A 15,836-nucleotide genomic window follows, 5' to 3' on the forward strand; every position below is an offset into this window, starting at 1 on the left:
CAGTAATATCTAATAACAAGTAATCTAACAATCCCCAACAACTACCTAATACACACAAATCTAAAGAGATGAATGAGAATATGTACATATAAGTAGATGGATGAGCGATGGCCGAGCGACATAGGCAAGATGCAATAGATGGTATAAAATACACTATATACATGTGATATGAGTAATGTAAGATATGTAAACATTATTAAAGTGGCATTATGTGCATTGTATAAAGTGACTAGTGATCCATTTATTAAAGTGGACAGTGATTGGGTCTCAATGTAGGCAGCAGCCTCTGAGTTAGTGATGGCTGTTTAGCAGTCTGATGGCCTTGAGATATAAGCTGTTTCTCAATCTCTCGGTCCCAGCTTTGATGCACCTATACTGACCTCGCCTTCTGGATGGTAGCGGTGTGAACAGGCAGTGACTCGGGTGGTTGATGTCCTTGATGATCTTTTTGGCCTTCCTGTGACATCGGGTGGTGTAGGTGTCCTGGAGGGCAGGTAGTTTGCCCCCGGTGATGTGTTGTGCAGACCTCACCACCCTCTGGAGAGCCTTGCAGTTGAGGGCGGTACAAGTTAAATGGGTTTTTATTGCATTTTCAACTGTTTGCTCACAAAGAAATGTTGCAGTGATATAGGGAGTGTGACCGCTGTGGTTTTGGCAAGTCGTGTGCTCTAGACCAGGGTTTCCCTGTAGTGTGACTCCAAGTTTACATTCATATGATGGTTATTATATCAACATTTGCACATACAAGTGTTTTCACCGATATTTCCTTTTGCATAATTCATTTTACCGACACTAGAAATATCCCACGGAAAATATCCCACTAAAAATCCCACTAAAAATATCCCACATGATCTTTCTGGAATTTATACAATTGTACCAAAACTTCCTGTTTGCATCACAGCTGTGATTTAAACTGGATGGAAACATGGTTATTGAGCTCCATACAACAACTCCTTGCTTGGTGAGCGGGGAAAAAACACCACCTGCTGGTGAAGACAGATTTGGGGCCCAGTTATCCCTTTCTCCTCTTCTTCTCTTCTTCTCTGGTGGCACTCCAGCTTAACTCCTCCACACTTACTGGATTGGTTGAAAAGAGAAGAAGAAGGAACACCAGTAAGGCATTCAGGTATATTACATAAAAGTTATAAAATAGTTATGTCATGATGATAATATCATAGACATTTTGGGTGAGAGAAAACATCAAGTCGTTAGCAGAGTAATTAGGGGCCAAACAAGAACTATGTCAATAGGGTCGCCCACACACACACACACACACACACACACACACACACACACACACACACACACACACACACACACACACACACACACACACACACACACACACACACACACACACACACACACAGCCCCCTTTGTTGATATGATGCCAAACGTGCCAGTCATTATGCGAACGTTGAGTAATGCTCTCGTGCAGTGCGTTGTCAACATGTATGGAATTTGCATATGGATTATAGACTAGATTTGTCTTTTTTTCCCCTCTATTATCAGAGAGTGCCTGTACCACCAAGATAATAAAGGGATGGACATGGTAACAGGGATTCACTTTTCCATCCCCCGTTCGCAAAACCCAATTACTTTAAGTTGGAACAGGTATGTGGTGTATTACCCTGAAACAACAACTAAAAAGTATGAACCATTTCTTTATTATATATACTGTAAAATACTACCTATATTCAAATAATCATTACATCAGAAAATTGGTGGCTCATAAGAATTTTCTGAATTAGTTTATTTTTGATAATTTTCAACACAATACAACCGTACATGAACCTGCAGGTTGCCTAGTGGTTAGAGTGTTGGACTAGTAACCAGAAGGTAGCCTAGTGGTTAGAGTGTTGGACTAGTAACCAGAAGGTAGCCTAGTGGTTAGAGCGTTGGACTAGTAACCAGTAGGTAGCCTAGTGGTTAGAGTGTTGGACTAGTAACCAGTAGGTAGCCTAGTGGTTAGAGTGTTGGACTAGTAACCAGAAGGTAGCCTAGTGGTTAGAGTGTTGGACTAAAAACCAGCAGGTAGCCTAGTGGTTAGAGCGTTGGACTAGTAACCAGAAGGTAGCCTAGTGGTTAGAGTGTTGGACTAGTAACCAGAAGGTAGCCTAGTGGTTAGAGTGTTGGACTAAAAACCAGCAGGTAGCCTAGTGGTTAGAGCGTTGGACTAGTAACCAGTAGGTAGCCTAGTGGTTAGAGTGTTGGACTAGTAACCAGAAGGTAGCCTAGTGGTTAGAGTGTTGGACTAGTAACCAGAAGGTAGCCTAGTGGTTAGAGCGTTGTACTAGTAACCAGCAGGTAGCCTAGTGGTTAGAGCGTTGGACTAGTAACCAGCAGGTAGTCTAGTTGTTAGAGCGTTGGACTAGTAACCAGCAGGTAGTCTAGTTGTTAGAGCGTTGGACTAGTAACCAGCAGGTAGTCTAGTTGTTAGAGCGTTGGACTAGTAACCAGCAGGTAGTCTAGTTGTTAGAGCGTTGGACTAGTAACCAAAAGGTTTCAAGATCGAATCACTGACCTGACAAGGTAAAAATCTGTCGTTCTGCCCCTGAACAAGGCACTTAACCCTCTATTCCTAGGCTGTCATTGAAATTAAGAATTTGTTCTTAATTAACTGACTTGCCTAGTTAAACAAAGCTTAAATAAATACATGAGGACACAGTACAATAAAATCAGAGGATGTTTAAAAATGTATTTGCATTGGTGTAAAAGTATTAAAGTCTTTACTATTTATATTTTTACTTTTACTTTTACTTCACTACATTCATAAAGAAAATAATCTACTTTTTCCTCCATACATTTTCCCTGACATCCAAAGTACTCGTTACATTTTGAATGCTTAACAGGACCAATTCACACACTTATCAAGAGAACATCCAAATCAAAATCAAATCAAATTTATTTATATAGCCCTTCGTACATCAGCTGATATCTCAAAGTGCTGTACAGAAACCCAGCCTAAAACCCCAAACAGCAAGCAATGCAGGTGTAGAAGCATGGTGCCCTGGTCATCCCTGTTGCCTCTGATCTGGTGGACTCACTAAACACAAATTCTTAGTTTGTAAAGGATGTCTGAGTGTTGGAGTGTGCCCCTGGCTATCAGTGTCAAGCCCTGGTCTGTTTCACCTGTCTTTGTGCTTGTCTCCACCCTCCTCCAGGTGTTGCCCATCAGTTTGTCTTGCTTACCAGCGTTTGTCCTGCCAGCGCCTGGGTTTGACCCTTGACTGAACCAGACCATTCTGCCTGACCCCTCTGCCTGACCCTGACCCCTCTGCCTTACCCTGACCCCTCTGCCTGACCCTGCCTGCAGTCCTGTACCTTTGCCCCTATCTGGATTTTCAACCTCTTCCTGACCCTGACCTCTCTGCCTGAACCTGACCCCTCTGCCTGAACCTGACCCCTCTGCCTGACCCTGACACCTCTGCCTGACCCTGACACCTCTGCCTGACCCTGACACCTCTGCCTGACCCTGACACCTCTGCCTGAACCTGACCCCTCTGCCTGACCCTGACACCTCTGCCTGAACCTGACCACTCTGCCTGACCCTGAGCCTGCCTGCAGTCCTGTACCTTTGCCTCTGTTGCTGTAATAAACATTGTTACTTCGACACGGTTTGCATCGGGTCTTACCTCCTATTAATCAGTAAATATATAAACAAATTGTGCCACCTGGTTTGCTTAATATAAGGAATTTGAAATTATTCATATTTTTTGTTTTGATGCATAAGTTTATTTTGGAAATTATATTTACTTTTAATTCGTAAGTATATTTAAAACCAAATATTTTTTCTGAAGCAGAATTTTACTGGGTGACTTTCCCTTTTAATTCAGTTATTTTTTTATTAAAATATCTTTACTTTTACCCAAATATGACAATTGTGGGTTTTTTTCCCAACACTGCAATTGTGATCCACATGAAAATAAATGAAAACAAAATGATTATTAAATGAAAAACAAAATCCCAAATCTACTGACAAAAATATAAACCCAACATACCGAGTTACAGTTCATATAAGGAAATCAGACAATTTAAATAAATAAATTATGCTCTAATCAATGGATTTCACATGACTGAGAATACAGATACAGCGGGGCAAAAAAGTATTTAGTCAGCCACCAATCAGCCACCACCATAATTTGTCAAATAAATTAATTAAAAATCCTACAATGTAACTTTCTGGATGTTTTTTCTAATTTTGTCTGTCATAGTTGAAGTGTACCTATGATGAAAATTACAGGCCTCTCTCATCTTTTTAAGTGGGAGAACTTGCACCATTGGTGGCTGACTAAATACTTTCCCCCCACTGTATCTGTTGGTCACAGACACCTTGAAAAGAAAAGGTAAGGAGCCTGGATCAGAACCAGTCAGTATCTGGTGTGGATCAGAACCAGTCAGTATCTGGTGTGGATCAGAACCAGTCAGTATCTGGTGTGGATCAGAACCAGTCAGCATCTGGTGTGGATCAGAACCAGTCAGTATCTGGTGTGGATCAGAACCAGTCAGTATCTGGTGTGGATCAGAACCAGTCAGTATCTGGTGTGGATCAGAACCAGTCAGTATCTGGTGTGGATCAGAACCAGTCAGCATCTGGTGTGGATCAGAACCAGTCAGCATCTGGTGTGGATCAGAACCAGTCAGTATCTGGTGTGGATCAGAACCAGTCAGTATCTGGTGTGGATCAGAACCAGTCAGTATCTGGTGTGGATCAGAACCAGTCAGTATCTGGTGTGGATCAGAACCAGTCAGTATCTGGTGTGATCAGAACCAGTCAGTATCTGGTGTGGATCAGAACCAGTCAGTATCTGGTGTGGATCAGAACCAGTCAGTATCTGGTGTGGATCAGAACCAGTCAGTATCTGGTGTGGATCAGAACCAGTCAGTATCAGTATCTGGTGTGGATCAGAACCAGTCAGCATCTGGTGTGGATCAGAACCAGTCAGCATCTGGTGTGGATCAGAACCAGTCAGCATCTGGTGTGGATCAGAACCAGTCAGTATCTGGTGTGGATCAGAACCAGTCAGTATCTGGTGTGGATCAGAACCAGTCAGTATCTGGTGTGGATCAGAACCAGTCAGTATCTGGTGTGGATCAGAACCAGTCAGTATCTGGTGTGATCAGAACCAGTCAGTATCTGGTGTGGATCAGAACCAGTCAGTATCTGGTGTGGATCAGAACCAGTCAGTATCTGGTGTGGATCAGAACCAGTCAGTATCTGGTGTGGATCAGAACCAGTCAGTATCAGTATCTGGTGTGGATCAGAACCAGTCAGCATCTGGTGTGGATCAGAACCAGTCAGTATCTGGTGTGACCAACATTTACCTCATGCAGCGAGACACATCTCCTTCACATAGAGTTGATCAGGATGTTGATTGTGGCCGGTGGAATGTTGTTCCACTCCGCTTCAATGGCTGTGCGAAGTTGCCGGATATTGGCAGGAACTGGAACACGTTCTCGGAAACGTCAATACAGAGCATCCCAAACATGCTCAAAGGGGGACATGTCTGGTGAGTATGCAGGACATGGAAGAACTGGGGCATTTTCAGCTTCCAGGAATTGTGTCCAGATCCTTGTGACATGGGGTTGTGTATTATCATGCTGAAACATGAGGTGATGACGGAGGATGAATGGCACGACAACGGGCCTCGGGATCTCGTCACGGTATCTCTGTGCATGCAAATTGCCGTCGATAAAATGCAATGTGTTCGTCGTCTGTAGCTTGTCCCTCCCCATACCCCCACTGCCACCATGGGGCACTCTCTTCATTACATTGCTGCTGTGATTCCGGTTAGACATACTGCCAAATTCTCTAAAATGACTTTGGATGCTACCAATGTCTGGTGGACATTCCTGCAGTCAGCAAGCCAATTGTACGCTCCCTGAAAACTTGAGATATCTTTGGCATTGTGTTGTGTGACAAAACTGCACATTGTGAGAGAAAAAAAATGGTATTTACCCGATTTGTTTGATATTAATAGTTAGCAAGTAACACTTAACTTATAGGAAGATATTTCTGTCCTGCTAGTGTCTGTGTTTTTATGGTCTCCACTCTAGTTCGCTGCAGCTAATCTGGGCGTATGGTCACTAGAGATGGCTTGAGCTGACAAATGACTTAAAGTCTGCATTACATAGACAAGAATGTGTTTTACTAGGGATAGATTAGGAGTAGAACAATCCCTCATTGTCTCAAAATCATCCTTGTAACTGGGAAACTAAGCCAGGCTGGGGTCAAGACAACAACCCCGTGCAGATAACGACAGGATGAACCCAGAGTGGCTTATGATGCTCCTTGGTCTGCATGAGGGGGGTTGAACCAACCATGAAAAAGCATCGTTAGTGTCAGCTATATATAGTACTCTGCATTTGTGTAAAGGTTAGGTTACTCAGTCCAACACTCAAGGGTCTGGGGTCGACCAGTCTCATTATTGCAATAATTAATCGATATTAAATCAAGATGATTGCTTGAACAAATGACAAAGTCTCTCTCATTCGATTAGAATTGTCCAGGACAATATTTATTGTCCCCAGCACAAGGTTCACCTGTGTAATGATCATGCTATTTAATCCGCTTCTTGATATGCCACACCTGTCAGGTGGATGGATTCTCTTGACAAAGGAGAAATACTCTCAAACAAGGGGGTGTAAACAAATTTGTGCACAAAATTTGAGAGAATTAAAGCTTATTTTTGTTATTCTGGAACATGTCTGAGATCTTTAATTTCAGCTCATGAAACTCGGAGACCAACACTTTACACGTTGCGTTTCATATTTCTGTTCAGTATACATCTTATCAATAAGGAGGAAACCGCGAAATGAAAAAAAAAAATAGGTTACCAAGTAACATTTATTCTAAACAATTTATACCCTCTTTAAGCCTGTGCAGTTTGAAAGGATTTTGCCCATAAATCATTTCTTACGGTTTATCTTAAAATTCCCTGGCGTAAGTGATGGATGTTTTAACCACATGTTTTTCTACACCATTCCATTCCTCTGCACCAGTGTTAAGGAAGTAGCTTTATCCGTCAGGCTCCTATAGCGCAGCAGTCTGCTATTAGCAACACCGCTATTGTGGTCCTTCTGTAGCTCAGTTGGTGGAGCATGGCGCTTGTAACGCCAGGGTAGTGGGTTCGATCCCCGGGACCACCCATACGTAGAATGTATGCACACATGACTGTAAGTCGCTTTGGATAAAAGCGTCTGATAAATGGCATATATTATTATTATATATTAACACTGGCTCTGATGTCATTCCATGAGAGTCTAATGAAATTCAAATAGCCAGACCTGTAACTTGGGGCAAGGTCATCTATAACTTTAAAAAAAACATCAACAGTTTCATCTACTCTGCCTGCAGATCAACTGGAAGCTAGTTCAGTTTCCTGAAATGATTAGGACGAATGTGTGTCCTAACGGCTGAGCTTGAGTATAATTCTCATTAGTTTGTTTTGGGCAGTTTGTAGTTTGTCCTTCAGATGGTTGCTTATGCTACTGAACCATGAGATACAAGCATCGGCAGAGTAGCCTAGTGGTTAGAGCGTTGGACTAGTAACCGGAAGGTTGCAAGTTCAAACCCCCGAGCTGACAAGACAAATCTGTCGTTCTGCCCCTGAACAGGCAGTTAACCCACTGTTCCTAGGCCGTCATTGAAAATAAGAATTTGTTCTTAACTGACTTTCCTGGTTAAATAAAGATAAATAAAATACCAAGTCATAGTGACGTTGGATCAGAGATGATGCCAGGGTTCTCGTAGTGTCTGTTTCCAGGAACTCAGCTTCCTTTGCCAGGAACTTTGTCCTGGAGTGAATCTCCCCAATGACCTTCAGAGCCATGAGTTCACCTGTCATCTGTTGGTCCAGTCCACATCTGAAGTAATGCAACAGAGCATGACCACAACACCATTAACACTTGAAGTAATGCAACAGAGCATGACCACAACACCATTAACACTTGAAGTATGCAACAGAGCATGACCACAACACCATTAACACTTGAAGTATGCAACAGAGCATGACCACAACACCATTAACACTTGAAGTAATGCAACAGAGCATGACCACAACACCATTAACACTTGAAGTAATGCAACAGAGCATGACCACAACACCATTAACACTTGAAGTAATGCAACAGAGCATGACCACAACACCATTAACACTTGAAGTAATGCAACAGAGCATGACCACAACACCATTAACACTTGAAGTAATGCAACAGAGCATGACCACAACACCATTAACACTTGAAGTAATGCAACAGAGCATGACCACAACACCATTAACACTTGAAGTAATGCAACAGAGCATGACCACAACACCATTAACACTTGAAGTATGCAACAGAGCATGACCACAACACCATTAACACTTGAAGTAATGCAACAGAGCATGACCACAACACCATTAACACTTGAAGTAATGCAACAGAGCATGACCACAACACCATTAACACTTGAAGTAATGCAACAGAGCATGACCACAACACCATTAACACTTGAAGTAATGCAACAGAGCATGACCACAACACCATTAACACTTGAAGTATGCAACAGAGCATGACCACAACACCATTAACACTTGAAGTAATGCAACAGAGCATGACCACAACACCATTAACACAATGCAACAGAGCATGACCACAACACCATTAACACTTGAAGTAATGCAACAGAGCATGACCACAACACCATTAACACTTGAAGTAATGCAACAGAGCATGACCACAACACCATTAACACTTGAAGTAATGCAACAGAGCATGACCACAACACCATTAACACTTGAAGTAATGCAACAGAGCATGACCACAACACCATTAACACTTGAAGTAATGCAACAGAGCATGAACAGTTAACACTTGAAGTAATGCAACAGTTTAACACTTGAGTAATGCAACAGAGCATGACCACAACACCATTAACACTTGAAGTAATGCAACAGAGCATGACCACAAAACACAGAGCATACCACAACACCATTAACACTTGAAGTAATGCAACAGAGCATGACCACAACACCATTAACACTGAAGTATGCAACAGAGCATGACCACAACACCATTAACACTTGAAGTAATGCAACAGAGCATGACCACAACACCATTAACACTTGAAGTAATGCAACAGAGCATGACCACAACACCATTAACACTTGAAGTAATGCAACAGAGCATGACCACAACACCATTAACACTTGAAGTAATGCAACAGAGCATGACCACAACACCATTAACACTTGAAGTAATGCAACAGAGCATGACCACAACACCATTAACACTTGAAATATGCAACAGAGCATGACCACAACACCATTAACACTTGAAGTATGCAACAGAGCATGACCACAACACCATTAACACTTGAAGTATGCAACAGAGCATGACCACAACACCATTAACACTTGAAGTATGCAACAGAGCATGACCACAACACCATTAACACTTGAAGTAATGCAACAGAGCATGACCACAACACCATTAACACTTGGCCCTAAAGTTGGAAGAGTTTCTCAGTTTGTTCTTTGGAAACAAACACAGTACATTCTGTCTAAATGCAGGGACAGTTTATTGTCGGATAACCTACTTGACTTTATCGTTTGAGCATGTCGATCAAGAGTTCAAGGTCAGTACTGCTGTCCTGGTTCTGGCCATGAATTTACCTCACTTCCTTAGCAAGGCTAGGAAGTGGGCTACCTGCCTCTATCCACTAGGCTACCTGCCTCTATCCACTAGGCTACCTGCCTCTAACCACTAGGCTACCTGTCTCTAACCACTTGGCTACCTGCCTCTAACCACTAGGCTACCTGCCTCTAACCACTAGGCTACCTGCCTCTATCCACTAGGCTACCTGTCTCTAACCACTAGGCTACCTGTCTCTAACCACTAGGCTACCTGCCTCTATCCACTAGGCTACCTGTCTCTAACCACTAGGCTACCTGCCTCTAACCACTAGGCTACCTGCCTCTATCCACTAGGTTACCTGCCTCTATCCACTAGGTTACCTGCCTCTGCCCACTAGGCTACCTGCCTCTAACCACTAGACTACCTGCCTCTAACCACTAGGCTACCTGCCTCTGTCCACTAGGCTACCTGCCTCTAACCACTAGGCTACCTGCCTCTATCCACTAGGCTACCTGCTCTAACCACTAGGCTACCTGCCTCTGTCCACTAGGCTATCTGCTCTAACCACTAGGCTACCTGCCTCTGTCCACTAGGCTACCTGCCTCTATCCACTAGGCTCCCTGCCTCTAACCACCAGGCTACCTGCCTCTATCCACTAGGCTACCTGCCTCTAACCACTAGGCTACCTGCCTCTATCCACTAGGCTACCTGCTCTAACCACTAGGCTACCTGCCTCTGTCCACTAGGCTATCTGCTCTAACCACTAGGCTACCTGCCTCTGTCCACTAGGCTACCTGCCTCTATCCACTAGGCTCCCTGCCTCTAACCACCAGGCTACCTGCCTCTATCCACTAGGCTATCTGCTCTAACCACTAGGCTCCCTGCCTCTAACCACCAGGCTACCTGCCTCTATCCACTAGGCTCCCTGCCTCTAACCACCAGGCTACCTGCCACCCCAATGATCGAAGCTTGATGATTAGTTGATTATATGTAATCAGCTGTGTAGTGTTAGGGCAATTTAAAAAAACGTGCTACCTTTGGGATCCCGAGGACCGAGTCTGGGAAACATGGGATTAAAGTGATCAGTGATCAGCAAGTGGTAATGGAAGCTGCCAATAGTCTCATCCACTAACATTGTGCTGGTTGTTACCCTACAGGAGCTACTTCATAGAACTGCCTCTACTTAGTTCATCAAGTCTACATTTGTATGTGGTGTCATTTGCATATTAACTTGATTCTGCTTTGACCTGTTACCACTTGTGATATTAGAGGGAATGTTTCCTCACCCTAAACTTGCTACTGATTGTTCATCTCCATACTGTTATAGCGCCCTCTGGTGATATTGTTGCATTACTGCAAGAGTTGAGTTGGTAGATTTGACATGTGGCTTTTCCACCACTGGAGGGAGACAAAGTATACCAAAACAGATCTTTCGACCCTTTTTCCAACTCTGACGTTTTCTTTATCAAATCTATGAGGTAGTGAGGCATGTGAATATAAAAAAAAAACTATATGGTCAATAGCATTCCCTCCAAAATAACCATTAGCCTATCAGATATCACTGACAGTTTATTTAGGCTGTTACTGCCAAGCCCTCTTAACCATTACCTTACATTTACTGGCCTGTAAGTAAGGCTTTAGCAACTGTAGTTGCACAATGTGAAAATGAATGTGAATTTAAGAAGCCAACAGCTGTGTAAGACAATCTGTAATGGGGCAGCAGTATACACACAACATACCTGTCAGAATGGTGAGAAAAAAAGTTATACTAGTTTGACCAACAGCAAGACAAGTTGTCCACATTCTGCAAGACAAGTTGTCCACTTTCTGCAAGACAAGTTGTCCACTTTCTGCAAGACAAGTTGTCCACTTTCTGCAAGACAAGTTGTCCACATTCTGCAAGACAAGTTGTCCACTTTCTGCAAGACAAGTTGTCCACATTCTGCAAGACAAGTTGTCCACTTTCTGCAAATACAAGTTGTCCACTTTCTGCAAGACAAGTTGTCCACTTTCTGCAAGACAAGTTGTCCACTTTCTGCAAGACAAGTTGTCCACTTTCTGCAAGACAAGTTGTCCACATTCTGCAAGACAAGTTGTCCACTTTCTGCAAGACAAGTTGTCCACATTCTGCAAGACAAGTTGTCCACTTTCTGCAAATACAAGTTGTCCACTTTCTGCAAGACAAGTTGTCCACTTTCTGCAAGACAAGTTGTCCACTTTCTGCAAGACAAGTTGTCCACTTTCTGCAAGACAAGTTGTCCATTTCATGCAATTTTGAAACCTTCAAGTTCTCTTCCTCCCATCTCAGTGAACTGTTGTGGTCAAGAGCCACGGAGGCACGTAATGTCAGGTCTGGGGAACTTGAAACCTGCACGTTTGAATAACCATACTGAACTGTGTGAAGGAACAAAAAAACAATTACACCTGTCTGTGGGAAGCAGATCCTGTGTCGTTAAATAAACACACCGCTTCTGCAACCAAACACCTTCTTCTCACCTGCCTTTTCACTACATTCATGAATTTGGAATTCGGACTGACGGTAATAAATTAAATCATGAATGTTTTGTAACATACAGCCGGTAATTAATGCATATATTTCAGGACTGGATGACACTGGACCGTTATCCCTACTGTATCCCTACAGCCCTTTCATTTTGTATTAAATCAAAATTAAATCTTCTTGAATGTCCTTTACATTTGCAGTGGATCACTTTCCTAGCAGATTCAATTTCATCTCATTTAGAGAGTAATCCTCACCACCGGAACAGATGGCAGGAGTCATGGTTATCAAAAAAGACCAAAATGAGAAACAGGAGGATTGGGGACACTGTCCGTACCACACATGAACTCAGCGATAGGGATATGCCAACTGAGTCATGAAATACATGCACTCTTCTTCCTTCTCGCCCACCCCATTCCTAAATATATGTATGAGAACTTACTTGAGTCCTCCTGACATACGTGCCCTTTGCCCATGCACCTCCTGACACTATGCCATCCTTGCCATCCTTGCCATCCTTGCCATCCTTGCCATCCTTGCCATCCTTGCCCATTCCATGCTTACATATGTGCATGTAATTAGACAAACAAACAAAAACAAAAACAGGATCTGATGCAAGTTCAAGGGAAGCACTAATTAAAAGTGTCAAAATAAGTTACGTCTTATCAGCACAAAATACCGTCAAACAATACACAACCTTACTCAGCATTCCCCAGGAATACACAACCTTACTCAGCATTCCCCAGCAATACACAACCTTACTCAGCATTCCCCAGCAATACACAACCTTACTCAGCATTCCCCAGCAATACACAACCTTACTCAGCATTCCCCAGCAATACACAACCTTACTCAGCATTCCCCAGCAATACACAACCTTACTCAGCATTCCCCAGCAATACACAACCTTACTCAGCATTCCCCAGCAATACACAACCTTACTCAGCATTCCCCATCAATACACAACCTTACTCAGCATTCCCCAGCAATACACAACCTTACTCAGCATTCCCCAGCAATACACAACCTTACTCAGCATTCCCCAGCAATACACAACCTTACTCAGCATTCCCCAGCAATACACAACCTTACTCAGCATTCCCCAGCAATACACAACCTTACTCAGCATTCCCCAGCAATACACAACCTTACTCAGCATTCCCCAGCAATACACAACCTTACTCAGCATTCCCCAGCAATACACAACCTTACTCAGCATTCCCCAACAATACACAACCTTACTCAGCATTCCCCAGCAATACACAACCTTACTCAGCATTCCCCAGCAATACACAACCTTACTCAGCATTCCCCAACAATACACAACCTTACTCAGCATTCCCCATCAATACACAACCTTACTCAGCATTCCCCAGCAATACACAACCTTACTCAGCATTCCCCAGCAATACACAACCTTACTCAGCATTCCCCATCAATACACAACCTTACTCAGCATTCCCCAGCAATACACAACCTTACTCAGCATTCCCCAGCAATACACAACCTTACTCAGCATTCCCCAGCAATACACAACCTTACTCAGCATTCCCCAGCAATACACAACCTTACTCAGCATTCCCCAACAATACACAACCTTACTCAGCATTCCCCAACCACATGGCCGAACTTCCCTCTGACCAGCACCTTCTGCCGGAAGCCGGTCTGAAAATAAAAATAAATAAGAGGGTAAATGGGCAAGACAAAATATTTAAGTGCCTTTAAACAGGGTATGGTAGTAGGTGCCAGGTGCACCGGTTTAAACAGGGTATGGTAGTAGGTGCCAGGTGCACCGGTTTGAGGGGGGTATGGTAGTAGGTGCCAGGTGCACTGGTTTGAACAGGGTATGGTAGTAGGTGCCAGGTGCACCGGTTTGAGGGGGGTATGGTAGTAGGTGCCAGGTGCACTGGTTTAAACAGGGTATGGTAGTAGGTGCCAGGTGCACTGGTTTAAACAGGGTATGGTGGTAGGTGCCAGGCGCACCGGTTTGAGGGGGGTATGGTAGTAGGTGCCAGGTGCACTGGTTTGAAGAGGGTATGGTAGTAGGTGCCAGGTGCACCGGTTTGATGGGGGTATGGCAGTAGGTGCCAGGTGCACCGGTTTGAACAGGGTATGGTGGTAGGTGCCAGGTGCACCGGTTTAAACAGGGTATGGTGGTAGGTGCCAGGTGCACCGGTTTAAACAGGGTATGGTAGTAGGTGCCAGGTGCACCGGGTATGGCAGTGGTGCCAGGTGCACCGGTTTGAACAGGGTATGGTAGTAGGTGCCAGGTGCACGGTTTAAACAGGGTATGGTGGTAGGTGCCAGGTGCACCGGTTTAAACAGGGTATGGTAGTAGGTGCCAGGTGCACCGGTTTAAACAGGGTATGGTAGTAGGTGCCAGGTGCACCGGTTTAAACAGGGTATGGTAGTAGGTGCCAGGTGCACCGGTTTGAAGAGGGTATGGTAGTAGGTGCCAGGTGCACTGGTTTAAACAGGGTATGGTAGTAGGTGCCAGGTGCACCGGTTTGAACAGGGTATGGTAGTAGGTGCCAGGTGCACCAGTTTGAGGGGGTATGGTAGTAGGTGCCAGGTGCACGGTTTAAACAGGGTATGGTAGTAGGTGCCAGGTGCACAGGGGGTATGGTAGTAGGTGCCAGGTGCACCAGTTTGAGGGGGTATGGTAGTAGGTGCCAGGTGCACGGTTTAAACAGGGTATGGTAGTAGGTGCCAGGTGCACCGGTTTGAACAGGGTATGGTAGTAGGTGCCAGGCGCACCGGTTTGAGGGGGGTATGGTAGTAGGTGCCAGGTGCAGCGGTTTAAACAGGGTATGGTAGTAGGTGCCAGGTGCACCGGTTTGAACAGGGTATGGTAGTAGGTGCCAGGTGCAGCGGTTTAAACAGGGTATGGTAGTAGGTGCCAGGTGCACCGGTTTGAACAGGGTATGGTAGTAGGTTCCAGGCGCACTGGTTTGAGGGGGTATGGTAGTAGGTGCCAGGCGCACCGGTTTAAACAGGGTATGGTAGTAGGTGCCAGGCGCACCGGTTTGAACAGGGTATGGTAGTAGGTGCCAGGCGCACCGGTTTGAGGGGTATGGTAGTAGGTGCCAGGTGCACCGGTTGGAACAGGGTATTATGGTAGTAGGTGCCAGGCACCGGTTTGAAGAGGGTATGGTAGTAGGTGCCAGGTGAACCGGTTTAAACAGGGTATAGTAGTAGGTGCCAGGTGAACCGGTTTAAACAGGGTATGGTAGTAGGTGCCAGGTGCACCGGTTTAAACAGGGTATGGTAGTAGGTGCCAGGTGCACTGGTTTAAACAGAGTATGGTAGTAGGTGCCAGGTGCACCGGTTGGAACAGGGTATGGTAGTAGGTGCCAGGCGCACCGGTTTGAGGGGGGTATGGTAGTAGGTGCCAGGTGCACTGGTTTGAAGAGGGTATGGTAGTAGGTGCCAGGTGCACCGGTTTGAGGGGGGTATGGTAGTAGGTGCCAGGTGCACTGGTTTAAACAGGGTATGGTAGTAGGTGCCAGGTGCACTGGTTTAAACAGGGTATGGTAGTAGGTGCCAGGTGCACCGGTTTAAACAGGGTATGGTAGTAGGTGCCAGGTGCACTGGTTTAAACAGGGTATGGTAGTAGGTGCCAGGTGCACTGGTTTAAACAGGGTATGGTAGTAGGTGCCAGGTGCAGCGGTTTGAACAGGGTATGGTTGTAAGTGCCAGGTGCACCGGTTTGAAGAGG

At 44.6% G+C, this 15,836-nt stretch overlaps 1 long non-coding RNA gene across 1 annotated transcript; it reads right to left on the reverse strand.

Annotated features, from left to right (window-relative positions):
• On the reverse strand, positions 1 to 14,165 carry LOC127916159 (uncharacterized). The gene is made up of 5 exons (XR_008094022.1): positions 13,566 to 14,165; positions 13,086 to 13,325; positions 12,561 to 13,055; positions 984 to 1,077; positions 1 to 546 (listed from the first exon to the last, which is right to left on the reverse strand). It is a non-coding gene; the product is annotated as an uncharacterized LOC127916159 (long non-coding RNA).
• Between the last annotated feature and the right edge of the window lie 1,671 nt (positions 14,166 to 15,836).

Source organism: Oncorhynchus keta, chromosome 1, assembly GCF_023373465.1.
Source record: "Oncorhynchus keta strain PuntledgeMale-10-30-2019 chromosome 1, Oket_V2, whole genome shotgun sequence".
Classification (NCBI taxonomy): Eukaryota; Metazoa; Chordata; class Actinopteri; order Salmoniformes; family Salmonidae; genus Oncorhynchus; species Oncorhynchus keta.